This window comes from Bufo gargarizans, chromosome 11 (assembly GCF_014858855.1).
Source record: "Bufo gargarizans isolate SCDJY-AF-19 chromosome 11, ASM1485885v1, whole genome shotgun sequence".
Taxonomy (NCBI): domain Eukaryota; kingdom Metazoa; phylum Chordata; class Amphibia; order Anura; family Bufonidae; genus Bufo; species Bufo gargarizans.
The window spans coordinates 44,479,965-44,498,264 of record NC_058090.1 but is presented as its reverse complement, the minus strand read 5'-3'; positions in this window follow the sequence as shown (position 1 = coordinate 44,498,264).

Below are 18,300 nucleotides of genomic sequence, written 5' to 3'. Positions count from 1 at the left end.
GCACCACATATACTGCGCAGACAGCCCCCCCATATACTACGCAGACAGTCCCCCCATATACTGCGCAGACAGCCCCCCCATATAATGCGCAGACAGCCCCCCCATATACTTCGCAGACAGCACCACATATACTGCGCAGACAGCCCCCCCATATAATGCGCAGACAGCCCCCCCATATAATGCGCAGACAGCACCACATATACTGCGCAGACAGCCCCCCATATACTACGCAGACAGCCCCCCCATATACTGCGCAGACAGCCCCCCCATATAATGCGCAGACAGCCCCCCCATATACTTCGCAGACAGCCCCCCCATATACTTCGCAGACAGCACCTCATATACTGCGCAGACAGCCCCCCCATATAATGCGCAGACAGCCCCCCCATATAATGCGCAGACAGCACCACATATACTGCGCAGACAGCCCCCCCATATACTGCGCAGACAGACCCCCCCATATACTGCGCAGACAGCCCCCCCATATACTGCGCAGACAGCCCCCCATATACTGCGCAGACAGACCCCCCCCATATACTGTGCAGACAGCCCCCCAATACACTGCGCACACAGCCCCCCCATATACTGCGCACACAGCCCCCCCATATACTGCGCGACAGCCCCCCAATACACTGCGCAGACAGCCCCCCCATATACTGCGCAGACAGACCCCCCCCATATACTGTGCGACAGCCCCCCAATACACTGCGCACACAGCCCCCCAATACACTGCGCACACAGCCCCCCCATATACTGCGCACACAGCCCCCCCATATACTGCGCACACAGCCCCCCCATATACTGCGCAGACAGCCCCCCATATACTGCGCAGACAGCCCCCCCCATTTAATGCGCAGACAGCCCCCCCATTTAATGTGCAGACAGCCCCCTATATACTGCGCAGACAGCCCCCCAAATATACTGTGCAGACAGACCCCACCATATACTGTGCAGACAGACCCCCTATATAATAGAACCTATATATAGGAGGACAATCAATCAAGAACCAATATGAGAATAGCTCCTGCAAAGGGTTAAAAGTGCTTTTGGCATGGATATTCATGCTTACCCTCGGCGCTTGCGCACTGGGACGTAATTTTTCCCTACCACCACATTGCGCAGGCGCGCATATCGGGTGGATTTTAATGAGTTAACTGCGCTTGCGCACTGACCCGTGATTTTTCCCTACCTCGGCTCACCGACGCATGCGCAGGTTCCCGGTGTGCTGCTAAGTTCAGCCTTGAGATTTTCACTAGAGTGTCCTTTTGGGCATGCGCAGATGGAGAAAAGTGAGACACGCCTCCCGACGTCATCGCTGATGCGACAGGAAGTCAGAGGGTAGGGAAATCTCACGAGGTAGGGTAGTATAACGCATCACCGGCGCTCTAGGAGACTTGCCAGATTCACTGATCTGCAAACCAACTAATCTTACTGTAAGGCCCTTTTTTACACGAGCGAGTTTTCCACGCGGGTGCAATGCGTGATGCGAACGCATTGCGCCCGCACGGAATCCAGACCCATTCATTTCTATAGGTCTGTGTACATGAGCGTTGGTTTTCAGGCATCACTTGTGCATTGCATGAAAATCGCAGCATGCTCAATATTGTGCGAGTTTCACGCAACGCTGGCCCCATAGAAGTAAATGGGCCTGCGTGAAAATCGCATCGCATCCGCAAGCAAGTGCAGATGCGATTTTCACGGATGGTTGCTAAGAGATGTTGTTTGTAAGCATTCAGTTTTTTTATCACGCGCGTGCAAAACACATTAAATCGCATTGCACCCGCATGATAAAAGCTGAACAACTGAACGCGATTGCATGCAAAACTGAATATAGTTGCTTGCGGAATCGCGCATTTTTCACTAAAGGCATCCGCAACGCATCCGGACCTATTCCGCACGCGCTCGTCTGCAAGGGGCCTAAGTGTGCTCTCCCTCCGCTATCTTACATGGCTTATTCATTGATTCACCTCTCTCAAATGTGTATGCAGTTCAATTTTAGCAAGAATAGCTATTTTTCTAGTAGTTTTGAAAACTGTCTAGTCATGCCGTTTTTACTGTATAGCTTCCTCTGATTTGTTGTGCATTTGCAATAATAGACATTTTAGGCATAATATAAGCCAGTTAGGAGATACAGCATGCCTACCTACTGTCCCTCTTTTCAACCAAAGTCCCTCTATCACTTTTTGCAACGTAAAAAAGTTGTCCGAGTTCAGCTCTGAACCCTGTATTGACTCACATAGCCTGTATAAGTGGAGCACCAGAGCTCCCCCTTGCCCTGCACTGCATGACAAGGGCTTTATCTTTACTACCGGTGACGTACTAGCAGTGAGCCCAGTGATGTCACTGTCACAAATGGGCAATCTACAACCCTGCCCTAGGCCGTTTTAGAGCCTAAGGCAGTACTGTAGACCGCCCGTTTGTGCCAGTGATGTCACCGGGCTCACTGCTAGGCGGAAATCTCTACCTAGCATAGTGAGGTGAAGCCCTCTAAGACCTGTGTGTAAAATGGCAGTAAAAATCCCTTATGTTTTTTTTATTTTTGTTGTAGTTGTGAAGCAGCATTAATGTGATGTGTAGCAACACCCTAATGTCTCTCTCACACGGGCGTCGCGTGTGAGGGCCGGACAAGATGTGGGTGCGTTGCAGGAAAATGCGTGATTTTTCCACGCGAGTGCAAAGCGTTTTAATGCGTTTTGCTCGCGCATGAGAAAAATCGGAATGTTTAGTACCCAGACCCGAACCCGGACTTCTTCACAGAAGTGGTAGATTTTATTATTTTCCCTTATAACATGGTTATAAGGGAAAATAATAGCATTCTGAATACAGAATGCTTAGTAAAATGTCCATTAAAAATAATAAAAAAATTTAACTCACCCCATCCACTTGATCGCGTAGCGGATCTCCTCTTCTTTCTATTTTCTTCAGGACCTGGCTAAAGGACCTTTGATGACGTCACTGCACTCATCACATGGTCCATCACCATGGTGATGGACCATGTGTTCAGCGCAGTGACGTCACCACAGGTCCTTTTCGTCAAAAAAGAAAGAAGACATGCCAGGCTGAGCGTTCAAGTGGATTAAGGTGAGTTTATTAATTGTTTTTTATTTTTTAACCCCCTCCATCACAATTTTACTAAGCATTCTGTATTAAAAATGCAATTATTTTCCTTTATAACCATGTTAATAAAGATTGGGTCTCCATCCCGATCGTCTCCTAGCAACCATGCGTGAAAATCGCACCGCATCCGCACTTGCTTGCGTATGCTTGCGATTTTAACGCAGCCCCACTCACTTCTATGCGTGAAAAACGCACAATATAGAGCTTGCTGCGATTTTCATGCAACGGATCAGTGATACGTGAAAATCACCGCTCATGTTCACAGCCCCATTGAAGTGAATGGGTCCGGATTCAGTGCGGGTGCAATGCGTTCACCTCACGCATTGCACCCGCGTGGAAAACTCGCCCGTGTTAAAGAGGCTTAAGGGTAAATGCACATTATCAGGTTTGCGTGAGGATTTTCTGTGCCGATTTGCGTGCGGAAAATCTGCACCGTAGGTCATGTATATTATATTGTATGAGAATTTAAAATTCTCATGCACACGATGAGGAATCTTTTCCATGCAGATTTTGACCTGCGTTGCGGCTTTTATAATCAGCAGCATGTCAATTTATTAAATTTTTCTTGACCAGATTTTCTCCATTCACTTCAACGGGGAGAGTAAAATCAGCATCAAATCGGCACCAATTGATGCGGATTGACCGCATAGATTTCCCTGCGAACATCTGCGGATTTCAGTGCAGATTGTCCACACATAAATCCTGAACGTTTGCATTTACCCTTAAAGGGATTCTGTCACCTCCCCTAACCCAAAAAACGATTTTAAAGCAGCCATGAAGCACAGCTTACCTTGATTAGGCTGTGCTCTTCTAATGTATCTTCTTGTAATCCGTCCAGCAGTTTCTGCAAAAAACTACTTTTATTGATATGCAAATGAGTCCTGAATGTGCCCAGAGGGGCGTTTTGTTCCCCTTAGTGAGCCCAGTAACGCCCCTCTTACAGTGCCCAGCCCTGTAATCAAGGTAAGCTGTGCTTCATGGCTGCTTTAAAATCGTTTTTTGGGTTAGGGGAGGTGACAGAATCCCTTTAAGCTGGGTTTACACATAGTATTTAAAGAGCTTTTGGAGTTCTTTTTTTTACTGATGATCTTTTCTCTGGATAGATCATCTGTTTGAGAAGGCAACGATGCTCCAGGAGCGCCGCGGCCTCCTCTCTGTTTCAGTGGCGTCTCTAGCTTTCAAATTTTGGGGGGGCACACTGGGGGCCAGGACAAAAGTAGGGGGGGCAGCTATAACAACGATACATTTACACAAGTACGCTTAGAAATGCTGCGATACTTTACCCAATACCTAAAACCGCAACAGGGAAGAAAAGTCCAGCTGTCTGTGGATGACACTTTTATAGAGAGGGGGATCTGTGGATGCCACATACCGGGTATAGCATCTTATGCTATATGTGTCATCCACAGATCCACCCCATGACAGTGTCATCCCCATTTCCCCCTCCATGACAGTGTCATCCACAGATCCCCCTCCCCGCCTCTCACAGGAGTGTACATTTGACATTTCTAAACCGTAATCCATATCCTGCAGTAACTTTAACTTTAAATCAGGATTCAGCAGCCGCTCATCTCTACTAGTTACACCACTCGGCTAGCTTCGGTAACAGGGCCAGGCTACAGCCTACAGGCACTGCCTGTTAGTGAGCACTCACACTATCTGGACCATGGGGAATAAATATTATTTAATTCTTATTTAATAATTCATAACACCACTCAGATACAATAAAATCACATAAAATAATAGGTGGTACCAACATAAAATCACACTGGCGGGTGATAGTTGCGCAAGCCTTGTATAGTAATCAATTCACACTTGCCACCAACTGGGATTATATGGTGGCAATAAAACCGCAGACCGCAAATATAATGTCCCAATACAAATTCGTGTGGCTCCGGATTAAAGTGTCCACGTGCATAAAGATGTCTCTCAATCAGGCAGTCTCTCCACAACTGGTACAGTGTGTCCGCAAGGGGCTATAGGTATTATATGCCCAATTCAGGTTCCTACCTTAATCCAAAGTTTTACCAGACTGTTCTCCGCTGAGCCGTCCTGCCACGAGCAGCAAGTGTGCCGGCCGCTTCGGCGTCTCACGTCACAGATCTCGAGCCGCTGACGTCACAGTATCGCGGGAACACAGGATTTGGCTGGTATGGATGGTAGGCAATTGTTGGGACCTGTATTCAGCTCCTATGTCTTAGTGGAGTATTAATAGGATTCCTTATCGCATGGCCATGCAATGTATTTTATCAGAATCCAGTAGATTGGGTGGGTGCTTCTTCCAGTCACCAGACGCGTTTCGGGGCGTTCTACACCCCTTCCTCAGTGGTAAGAGCGCAAGACCTCCCACTCCACCCTTTATAGTCCACTCGGTACTCACAAAAATCCGGATTTGGGACAAATGTGTTCCATTGCGGTTTCGATCCGGTAATGTTGCGGTTTTTCACAACCTCATTGCGTTTTATCACAAATCCAGTTAAAAACATATTAAAATTGACATATACCCCATTCAAAGATCAAAATAACATAATATTATCAATAAAAACCATTGGTAACATTAATATACCTAAAACACTAAAAATATAAATAGGTCCCTAATCATGCAAATTCATCCATATATACTAAGCTGGGAAGTCCATAGAACAAGATCATATATATGCATTTTTATGGAGAAACTGATAGCAGCATGGGAAGATCAAAAACGGACGTGTTTAATGCGGGAGCCCCAACTCCGAGGGAAAGTCCCAGAACCCAAAATGGTAAACTCTGGGACCCCCCATCGGAGATGGGACCCCCACCCTATAAGAAGCCGAAAATCTCCAGATCCGAATTCAGACCTGCCGGTAATAGGCAGCCAAATTCATAGATAAGTTTAGATTCGGCTCTGGACATCCTCTTTATATAGTCCCCACCTCTCCAGTGTTTATTGACTTTCTCTAACGCTGTAAAGAATAATTTAGACGGGTCCCTATTATGTACCTCATCATAATGTTTCGAAACAAAATGTTTTGCATAACCCTTTTTGATATTAGCAATGTGTTCACTGATTCTAATCTTTAATGTTCTTTTGGTTCTACCAATATACTGGCGTTTACACGGACACTGTAGTAGATAGATGACTCCAGATGTATTACATGTGAGACAATCATTTATCTCCCAAGTAAATGTATTGTGTGTCGAGTGTACGGTATCTGTCTTTCTTTCTTGAAGGCTCATTTTACATCCTATACACCTCCCACATTTGAAGAACCCCTTTAGATTTAGAAAAGAACCCATAATAGATGTAGATTTTTTCTCTTTTACTGATGGGGCAATTTTAAGTTTTAAATTCGTGGCCTTTGTATATATTATTACCGGTGTATTTGGTAGCTGTGGGCCAATCACCCTATCACTCAATATGTGATGCCAATGTTTTGTTATGATACTCTTGATCTTCTTATAATTACTACTAAACGGTAGAATCATCTTGATGTCAATCTTGGGATCCCCAGATGTTACTATTGGCCCTTTTATTTCAAAAAATGACTTTCTCTCAAGAGTTCTCACTTTCATCAGAGATTCATCCAAGATAGAGGTTGGATATTTCTTCTCTAAAAATTGGAGTCTCATTTTGACGGCTTCTTCCTCAAATCTAGCTTCTTCTGTACAATTCCTTTTGAGCCTACGAAATTGACCTAGAGGAACATTCAGTAGCCACCGTGGTAGGTGGCAACTGCTAAAGAGGATGAAGCCGTTCTTAGCCGTCGGTTTTTGGTATGTACTACACACATAACGATCATCCACTTTCTTAATTAACAGGTCTAGAAACTCCGTTTCTTCCTTAATGTTTGGTGTGAACACCAGATTACGATCATTGTTATTGATGGTTTCCAAAAATTCAGATAATTCAGTCTCCCCCTTCTTCCAGATAAAAATTATATCATCAATGTAGCGCCGCCATAGGACCAGATCCACCCCAAGTCTGGGCTCAATGTTGGTATGTTCCCATTCTGCCAAGAATAAATTAGCATAACTTGGGGCGAATCTCGTCCCCATGGCGGTGCCACATTTCTGCAAGAAGTATTCCCCCTCAAAATAAAAATAGTTGTGCTCCAAAATATATTGGATACCTTCCAATATAAATTGGATTTGGGGATCCTTAAATGTACCATTTTTAATCAATTGTTGCTCGATTGCATCCAACCCCTGCTGGTGGTCGATGACCGTATACAGGGATTGGATGTCCAGAGTCCCCATTAACCAACCAGGCTCAATATTCAATCCTTCCAAAATTTGTATGACCTGGGTTGTATCCTTCAGGTAGGATTTTATATTCTTCACTAGTGGTTGGAGCTGAGTGTCTATATATTTAGACAAATTGGAGGTAATAGATCCTATTCCGGACACTATGGGGCGTCCCGGGGGATTAATTAAGCTTTTGTGTACCTTGGGCAGACAGTAGAAGGTGGGTAGCCTTCCCTCTGTGCCCAAGATAAACTCTGACTCTTGTTTAAGGAGAACACCCTGTTCCAAGCCTTTGTTACAGAGGTCCTCCAACCCCTGGCTGAATCTTTGTATTGGATTATCTTTAAGTTTAACATATGTCCTCTGGTCCTCCAACAGTCTGAGACACTCTGTATTATATTGATCGGTGTCCAAGATAACTGTTGCTCCGCCTTTGTCGGCCGGACGGATGGTCACATTATTATCCTTCTGGAGCAATTTTATGGCCTGGATTTCCCTTTTCGTTAAATTATTGTTATTAGGGGGTCTAATTTTAATTCTCCTCAAATCGTCCTCAACACATTTTTGGAATGTTGCAATTTCTCTGCTGATCTCATTACGTGGAAACATTTTAAATTTCTTTTTTAGGGAAGTATGATTAAATCCCTCTGAGGGTTTATTAACCGGGAAGTTTTTTATTTGGGGATTTTTTAAAAAGTATTTTTTGAGGCAAAGGCTCCTAATGAACTTTTGGACACCTATATAGGTTGAAAATTTATCTATAGTATTGGATGGGGCAAATTTAAGCCCTTTATTTAATAAATTAATCTGTGATACAGTGAGAATTTTTGTGCTCAAATTAATTACCGATCCCATCTCTGGGTTTGTGAATGTCTCCGGTGTCTTGGATCCCTTTCTCCTACTTCTCCTTGTTTTTCTACGTGGTGGTGCTGTCGGTGATTGGTGTGGTTGTAATGATGGTGTGTGTACTGGTTCCGTGTTTGATAATTGGGATGTGAGTTCTTGCCTGTCGGGTGTTGATATCTGGTGTTCTTGTGCCTCAAATTGTACGGTGATCTGTGCTGTGGTGGTGTCTGTTCCCTGTACCTCGTACGTGTCCTGTGATGTGCCGGGGTTAAATCTAAAAAATGCTGTCCTGCTAATTCCTCATACCTATTATTCACTGGTACATTATAGGTATCCGTCACTTCCTCTCTCCCCAAATCCAACAATTCCTGATGAGAGTTGTTCCCTTCTCCCTCAGTCTCTACCAATCTATCCTGTCGTCTATCAGTATAGACTTCTATATGCTTATTACTTTTCTTATTTATTATATCAACTTCTAACTTATCTAAACTTTTACACAATCTATCTTGCCACATACTGAATTCTGTGTTTTTGGAGAATTTCTCTATATATTCTTTTAGTTTCCCAATCTTTATATTCAAATCACCAAGAATTTCTGTTCTCCTTTTAATGATACAATTCATCAGAGCAATCGACTGACTGGTAAGTAAATTGTTCCACTCTCTAGTGAATTCATCACTGACGAGGTCCTGTGCGGGACTCTTATTAATCAATAAACCTTTTGGGATCTTAGTTTCTTCCACAAAGTATTGTAGGGAACGGATCTCCCAATGCTGCCTTAACTGTTTCTGTAACAGATTCTCCAAAGTCCTGAAGCTCTCTGTCATTGTATTATTAGCTGGAGCTCCATTTTGATTAGAATCATTGAATCTATAGCTCTCAGCTTTCAACCGCTTACTTTCCATATGGTGCCAGATGTCCATAATATATCCAAGGGAGCCCAACCGCAGATTACGGGCCGTAATATAAAAATAGAATAAATTGGTGGTTGGCTCACACTTAGATAATTACGGGCGGGTGCTGCAAACTCACAAATTGGGTACCTGAACCCAAAAATTGATAAACAATATGACAAAAAGAGAAAGGAGTGAGCACTCACACTATCTGGACCATGGGGAATAAATATTATTTAATTCTTATTTAATAATTCATAACACCACTCAGATACAATAAAATCACATAAAATAATAGGTGGTACCAACATAAAATCACACTGGCGGGTGATAGTTGCGCAAGCCTTGTATAGTAATCAATTCACACTTGCCACCAACTGGGATTATATGGTGGCAATAAAACCGCAGACCGCAAATATAATGTCCCAATACAAATTCGTGTGGCTCCGGATTAAAGTGTCCACGTGCATAAAGATGTCTCTCAATCAGGCAGTCTCTCCACAACTGGTACAGTGTGTCCGCAAGGGGCTATAGGTATTATATGCCCAATTCAGGTTCCTACCTTAATCCAAAGTTTTACCAGACTGTTCTCCGCTGAGCCGTCCTGCCACGAGCAGCAAGTGTGCCGGCCGCGGACACACTGTACCAGTTGTGGAGAGACTGCCTGATTGAGAGACATCTTTATGCACGTGGACACTTTAATCCGGAGCCACACGAATTTGTATTGGGACATTATATTTGCGGTCTGCGGTTTTATTGCCACCATATAATCCCAGTTGGTGGCAAGTGTGAATTGATTACTATACAAGGCTTGCGCAACTATCACCCGCCAGTGTGATTTTAGGTTGGTACCACCTATTATTTTATGTGATTTTATTGTATCTGAGTGGTGTTATGAATTATTAAATAAGAATTAAATAATATTTATTCCCCATGGTCCAGATAGTGTGAGTGCTCACTCCTTTCTCTTTTTGTCATATTGTTTATCAATTTTTGGGTTCGGGTACCCAATTTGTGAGTTTGCAGCACCCGCCCGTAATTATCTAAGTGTGAGCCAACCACCAATTTATTCTACTGCCTGTTAGTTGTTATCGAGCGAGTGCTGATTTCTGCAGGTCAGAGGATACAGATTACAGTTTAGAAGAAATGTACACTCCTGTGAGCGGTCCAGTGGCGGATCAGAGCCTGGTCTCGGGAGGGGCACTTCCAGATTATTTTCTGTCCGCCGCCACAGAACAAGGGTGCTTATAGAACAGACTCCACAGTGTAGCGGTGTACTGTATACTGTGTGGCACAGTGTAGCGGTATACTGTATATTGTGTGGCACAGTGTAGGCTATATGTCTATAACATAAACATATTTCACATGAACACTTACAGTTACTTGGCTTGGCCCTTGGGGGTCTCGGTCGCCACTTCCACACTTTGGCCGGGGGCTCGGCGGAGCTGATGTTGTGTTTTATCCTAATGAGAAAGATTTCATAATTAGGATTTGGAGAAGGGGCAGAGGGATAGCAGAGCAGGGAGAGGCTGGTGCTGCTACTAGGGGGTCATACCATGTGGGAGTAATAAAGCCCACCATTATGCCCCCCAGTAGAAATAATTCTCCTTATAATGTGACAATGCAAAAAATACCCCCTTATGCCCCCAGTTGAGCTAATGTCCCCCATAATGTGCCAGTATAAAATACCCCTATATAGTGCCCCCAGTAAATGCCCCCATAGTGCTCCTCTCCCCCTTCCTCCTAGTGTCCCCCATAATGTACCAGTATAAAATGCCCCAGTAGATGCCCTCAGTGTCCCCCATAATTTTGCAAGTATAAATTACCCCTTCTTAGTGCCCCCGTAGATGACTCCATAGTACTCCTCTCCCCCCTTCCCCATAGTACCCACCATAATGTGTCCCAGTATAAAATGCTACTGTACAGAGCCCCCCATATAAAACACCCCTTCTTTGTCTTGCCTCAGTAGATGCCCCTATAGTGCCCACCAATAATGTGCCAGTAATAAGCACCCCATTACGTGCCAGTAATAAGCCCCCCATTACGTGCCAGTAATAAGCCCCCCATTACGTGCCAGTAATAAGCCCCCCATTACGAGCCAGTAATAAGCCCCCCCATCATGTGCCAGTATTAAGACCCCCCATCATGTGCCATTATTAAGTAAGTCCCCCCCTATCATGTGCCATTATTAAGTCCCCCCCCATCATGTGCCATTATTAAGTCCCCCCCATCATGTGCCATTATTAAGTCCCCCCCCCCATCATGTGCCATTATTAAGTAAGTCCCCCCCCATCATGTGCCATTATTAAGTAAGTCCCCCCCCCATCATGTGCCATTATTAAGTCCCCCCCATCATGTGCCATTATTAAGTCCCCCCCCATCATGTGCCATTATTAAGTAAGTCCCCCCCCATCATGTGCCATTATTAAGTAAGTCCCCCCCATCATGTGCCATTATTAAGTCCCCCCCCATCATGTGCCATTATTAAGTCCCCCCCATCATGTGCCATTATTAAGTCCCCCCCATCATGTGCCATTATTAAGTCCCCCCCATCATGTGCCATTATTAAGTCCCCCCCCATCATGTGCCATTATTAAGTCCCCCCCATCATGTGCCATTATTAAGTCCCCCCCATCATGTGCCAATTATTAAGTCCCCCCCCATCATGTGCCATTATTAAGTCCCCCCCATCATGTGCCATTATTAAGTCCCCCCCATCATGTGCCATTATTAAGTCCCCCCCCATCATGTGCCATTATTAAGTCCCCCCCCATCATGTGCCATTATTAAGTCCCCCCCCCATCATGTGCCATTATTAAGTCCCCCCCCATCATGTGCCATTATTAAGTCCCCCCCCCATCATGTGCCATTATTAAGTCCCCCCCATCATGTGCCATTATTAAGTCCCCCCCCCCCTTCAGTATCACTATTGTAAAAAAAAAAAAGAAAAAAAAAAAGAACACTTATACTTACCTCAGTGTCAGCGATGCAATGCAGGCCTCTTCTGGCCTGTGTCCAACGCTGTATGGCTCAGGCGGCGCGATGACATCATTGCGCCGCCTGCGCCGGCCTCTGATAGGCTGCCGGCCTAGTGCCTGCAGCCTATCAGAGCAAGGGGAAGGGACACGCCTCTCCCTCCCCTGCACCGCCGCTGGCACAGGCAGTAGTAAGGAGATGAGCGCAATGGAAGCGCTCATCTCCCTGTGCCCGGCGGCGGCTCACTTTGGGGGTGGCGCATTTTAGTTGGGGGGGCACATGGGGGGGCCCAGCATGATGTAGGGGGGGCCGTGGCCCCCTCTGGCCCCCCCTGGCGACGCCATTGCTCTGTTTCCCTCAGGCCCATTAACGTCACAACTAGTATCGCTGGCCTGGGCGCGGCTAAGCTCCATTCCAGTGAACGTGACGTAGCTGCGCCCAGGCCAGTGATACTAGTTATAGGCCTGCGGTAAACAGTGAGAAGGCCGCAGTGCTCCTTGTTTCGATGCTCCCCTTTGTCATGCTGCATTGCACTGCACTAGCCTGTGTGTGTTTGAGCTGGTGATGCACTGAGCTTCACATCACTATGCTAGTCTCTCCGCCAGTGAGCTATTCACCCCAGAGTTGTGTTACTAAACGCTTTTACCCCGCTACAACCTGTTAAGAGCTTTTACCTTGTCATCTTATGTAATTTCACATAATATCCTCACAAATGTGCATTGAAATTCTTGTTAAATATATATTGCTGTAATTTCAATGTTCACCAGCAAGTGGAAGCAATGTGTCAGCAGGGACTTAGAGTCAGTTTAGTGTTTTTAGGCTGGAATAGTACATTCCAGTTTAGCTCCCCCCTCTATGAGCAAAGTGGGTTGTTCCCATTTCCTGCCTCATGGGGAGAGAAGGAAGTTAAATTAGCGTGCCAGCCACCCCGGCTAGGGGAAGGCTGTGCATGTAGGAGCTCCCAGATATAGGGATCCAAAGCCAGGATCTTGTCTCGGCTGAGACAATTGATCATCATCCCCAGCCTGAGCCTTGCAGCCTCAGCTGGAAGAAAGCAAGCAGCCACCTCCAGTTACAGGAAGAAGCATACCCTGAGACAATAACTGTGAGTACCGTCCAGAGACCCAGGAGAAGCCATATTCCTCCTCAGCTAATCAGTCCCCAAGAAAGCAGAAGATAGTAAGCGCAGAAACCAAATTCCTGCCACATTACAGAGCAAGAAGCAGACGTCCTTTCCTGCAAAAGCTCCAGGCACATGATAGAGCAGAAGATAATTTCCTGCCACACATTGCCAATACCTACTGGGACCAAAGACTATTGCTGTATCTCACTTGGATTAAAGCTGCAACTAGTAATGACAAGTTTGAACTTTACCTAAGGTCTGGATCTCAATTACTGCTGCAAATCCCTCAATTATTCCTACTAGCACCACACTCATTTTATTGCAAGTGAGCCAGGATCCAGGAGTCCAGCCGTACCCAGGTAGGAGACACCGTTGACACCATTATCACTACCATACAGAGACATTACACCACTCTGGCATTCCTAACCTGGGGCCTGAGATACAACATCTTAAAGGGCCCTGTGAAAGTACCCTGCGCACGCTGCAATTGGCGTCACAAACAAAACAATAGACTATTATACCTTCATCCTGACCCACTGCATAATTTGGCGTCCGTGCAACTATACCCACGGTCCGGCTCATTGCACATGTTCTATCTTTTTTGCAGGGCCACAGAACCATGTGCTGTCTGCATTTTGAATTGGTCCACATCTTTGATCCGCAAAATTGCGGAACGGATGCGGACAGAAAAATATGGTTATGTAAATGGCCCTAAATCTTCAACTGCCACCAGCCATATATTCTGTTAGAAACTTTGGCAGGTACAGGACAGGAGAAAGGACATGCCCCGTGATCTGCCAGCTGAAGATAATCTAGCAGAGCAATTAGAGCAATAGATGGGGAGATCTCTGGACCCATTTGCTGTACAGGGCTGGTTCTAGCTTTGTCAGGGTACTTTCACACTAGCGTTATTCTTTTCCGGCATTGAGTTCCGTCCTAGGGGCTCAATACCGGAAAAGAACTGATCAGTTTTAGGCCTCATGCACACGGCCGTTGTTTGGATCCGCATCCGAGCCACCGTTTTGGCGGCTCGGATGCGGACTTATTCACTTCAATGGGGCTGCAAAAGATGCGGACAGCACTCCGTGTGCTGTCCGCATCCGTTGCTCCGTTCCGTGGTCTGCAAAAAAAATATAACATGCTCAACTCCCTACCTCCTTTGCCATTCCTTAAAATATTCTACAGTTTTGGAACCAGCACCTGGATCTGAATACTTTTGTAATTGCATGTAATTAAAAATTTAGCATAGCCACTGAGTTATTCAATAAAATGTATCTGTATAACTCCACCTACTGTTAGTTTTTTTCTTATTTCTTTGACCTGCTCACTGAGAAGGCCGCACATGCTCAGTTTCAACCTTCAACTGCCTCCTGAGCTGTGATAGGGAGCGCATGGACACGCCCCCTGAGCTGTGATAGGGAGAGCATGGACACGCCCCCCTGAGCTACAGCAGAAAAGACACTCCCCTTGAGCTGTCAGCTTGATATAAATCTAGCAGAGTAATGAGTGGGGAGATCTCTGGATCCATGTGAGGTGCAGGGCTGGTTCTAGCTTTGTTAAAAAAGAGATTGTCATTATTATATCAAGGATGCCCAACCTGTGGCCCTCCAGCTGTTCCAAAACTACAACTTCCAGCATACCCGTACAGCCTACAGCTATCAGCTTACAGCAAGGCATGGTGGGAGTTGTAGTTTTACAACAGCTGGAGGGCTGCAGGTTGAGAATCCTTGTACTATATGATGTCTGATTTTCATTTTTTACATTAGTCATGGGATAACCCCTTATTTTAGGATTTGGATATTACCCTATTTACACCTGACTTTGCTATTATAATATGAATTGGTTAGACATATATATTAGGATAATTATACCCAGGCCCAATCCAAGTTTTAGGGACTTTTTTTTATATTTATTTTAGTTATTTCCTTTACAGTAGAGAACTCATATGTATTTTATGTTTTATGCCTGCAAATGTCAAATGTTTATTGGTACACCATGGGTTTGAGAGAGACATGAAATTTCGGTTCTCTGTATGTCTTGTAATGCAGTATTGACAATAAAGTAGACTTTGACTATACTGATAAACCTCATTGCTAGCATTTACTGTGAGCTGTAAAATGGTGATAAAACTGCCAAAATAATTTAGTAAAGTACCACTAGTCCAAAAAAAAAAAAAATCACAGATACATCAATTTTTTTCATGAACACAGGAAAAAAGTCACCTATTTTTATAGACTGCCCAGAAATTTCTGGACAGTTGGCAACCCTGGCGCCACCTGTTGTGTGTTCCTTTGCTCATCTCTCTGTCCTGTATGACTAGGGACGTTAGGCCTTTACACCTAGCCAAAATGCAGTGGAGTCCATTAGCCAGAACCCGTGCGTTATCTCCACAGGCAGTCATCCACACACCTACCAATATGGCCGCTTAACCTTCTGTATATATATCTTCAGCTGCATTCCCTCTGGAAGAGATTCAATGAGCATTTCCAGTACTACATTTTTTTTACCACTGTTTGAGGGGCTTCATTATGTGCATTATTTGTACTGAGAGATGATTGCTATACAGCTGACTCACTTACTGGTCATGGAGTCCTGGAGTCAGCAGCCACTATTATATTTGCCACCTGCTTTTTTGTTCTTTTTCTTATTTTTCCATCCACCTATTGCCGAGGTTACATCTTTCAACTGCCCCAAGAAGGATCTAACATTAGAAGCTGTGACAGTTATATGGAGAGAGCTGCAGCAGAAAGAAATTGTCCCGTGAGCTGAGATAGGGAGAGAGCTGCAGCAAAAAGGAATTGTCCCCTGAGCTGAGATAGGGAGAGAGCTGCAGCAGAAAGGAATTGTCCCCTGAGCTGAGATAGGGAGAGAGCTGCAGCAGAAAGGAATTGTCCCCTGAGCTGAGATAGGGAGAGAGCTGCAGCAGGAAGGAATTGTCCCCTGAGCTGAGAGGGAGAGAGCTGCAGCATAAAGGAATTGTCCACTGAGCTGAGATAGGGAGAGAGCTGCAGCAGAAAGGAATTGTCCACTGAGCTGAGATAGGGAGAGAGCTGCAGCAGAAAGGAAACACTCCCTGTTAAAGGATACACCCCCCCATTTCTCAGCTTGTCATTTTGTCATTTATTCATTTTTTCCAGGATTATACCTGGTGCTAATAGGATTCAGGAGACTCTCCCATCACTTGGAGTAATTAGGTCATTACAGAGGACATGTCATTAAACACTTTCTCGCTGTTTCGTATGATCTGTGATTGTCAGGGTGTACACCTTTGAAAAATCCAGTCGCTCCCCTGCTAAACCATCATGCTTTCCAGGCAAACCCAATGCTATATTTATATTTCCTCACGTTGAGCTGTGTGATTATTAATGATACATATAATACATTGTACAGCCACTCTGACAAGCCTACTATGCGGCTAAACAGGTTGTATTTCTTCTCAACCGCATAGCTGATGAAATTTCTGGTGTTTATGATGTTTTTAGAAAGTCAAAGGAGGGACAGTAACATAATAAAACTAAACTTTTAATATTACTAAGTAAAATTCTCAAGAAGACAAAAGCCCCTACAAACATAAACACACAAACAGATGCAGGGCCTCAGACCATGCTCTACAGTGGTGAAGCAAGGTCACAAAACCTCAGATCCGTACGCCAGAATCCCCTAAACTGATTTTGGATCTGGAAACGTACCTTTCCAGATAAAAAGGAAAGGTCTTACCGGTTTCGGTAGATAATTAACGCTGTTGGAAATAAACGAAATGCCAGTAGAAAGGGAGGTTACTTTGATCCTGCGAGCTCAATACCCGGTATCCATTCTGGAGATGATGCTTCGCCTATGAGCTTGTCAGGTAAAAGGTCTTCAAAGTGGGGAAGCCTCAGGGAGGAAAAGCTGACCCTGTTGCGCCCTACTTGACCTATTGGACCCTAGTAGCCTTCTAACATGGGGTTGTGCCCCGCAAGGGGGGGCCCCGTCCGGAACCTTACCCTGATCTAGGATCCCCTGGAAAGCCCTACCGGAGGTTGTGCCCGGAGGCTAAAGAGCGGGTACCCGATCGGGTGCTGGAAAAAAGAGTGCATTCAACTCGTCATGATACATTTATGTGTTCCAACGCGTTTCATCAAGAGAACGTATCGAACTATATCTATATAAGAAAGCCCCATGAATCATCAGGGGACACGGGGCTTAAAACTAAACTAGCTGCACCTGCTGAAGGGCGTATGGTGTAACTCCGCAGTGTAACCTGAAACATATATAGAAAAATAAAAATAAAAATGGACCCTGTCAGGATACCAATCCTAAAAAGCGTGCCAACAATAAAGTAAACAAAATGACACTTACTATAGACACTCCCGGGAAGCGTATGGCAGATATCCCGAAGAGGGTCACGAGAGGTATGCGTGTCCCAATTAAGGCATTCGGTTTGGCAGCGCCATTAGGTGTGCCGGCTACATTTCAAGTAGAAGGCAGGTATCTGTGCGTGCGCGTGGGACGCCGCAGACTCACGTGACCATCCCTCATCACATGATCCGGCGTACGTCTAACCAGCGTCAGTGCGCACGCGCAGAGGCATACAGCCAGTGGAGGTAGGGACTGCCAATACCTGCCGTGGCCTCTGTGACATCAGCGTCTTACGGCGCCACCGAGGCATGCACACTACTCTTGATAGGCAAAGTCCAAATAACGCTTAACAGAAGAGCATTTAAATCAGGGGGATGGAGCTCCTAGTCAGTCAGGCCACTGAATACAGCTACAACACCTGCACCGTATTTTGAAAGCCCCGGGGGGGGAACGGTAAAAAACACCCCCAGTCTAAGACAAAGAGAAGGGACATTAGAGGCAGGATTAAAAAAACACCCGCCAGAGGGGGAACACTCCAGAATATATCCTGCTATCCATAGCTAAGGGGTAACAATCACCCCCCACTTACCAAAAAAGTAGGGGGGGGGGCACCCCGTTGCAATTTCTTGACATGTTCGATGCCCATAAAAGTGATAGCTGAACTACGGCCACCGTGGGTGATCTGTACGTGTCTTGCAATGGGGGTATCCCTGTTGTTCCGTACGTCCCCAATGTGTTCACCCATGCGCTTGCGTAGTTCCCTGCGGGTCTCAACCACATAAA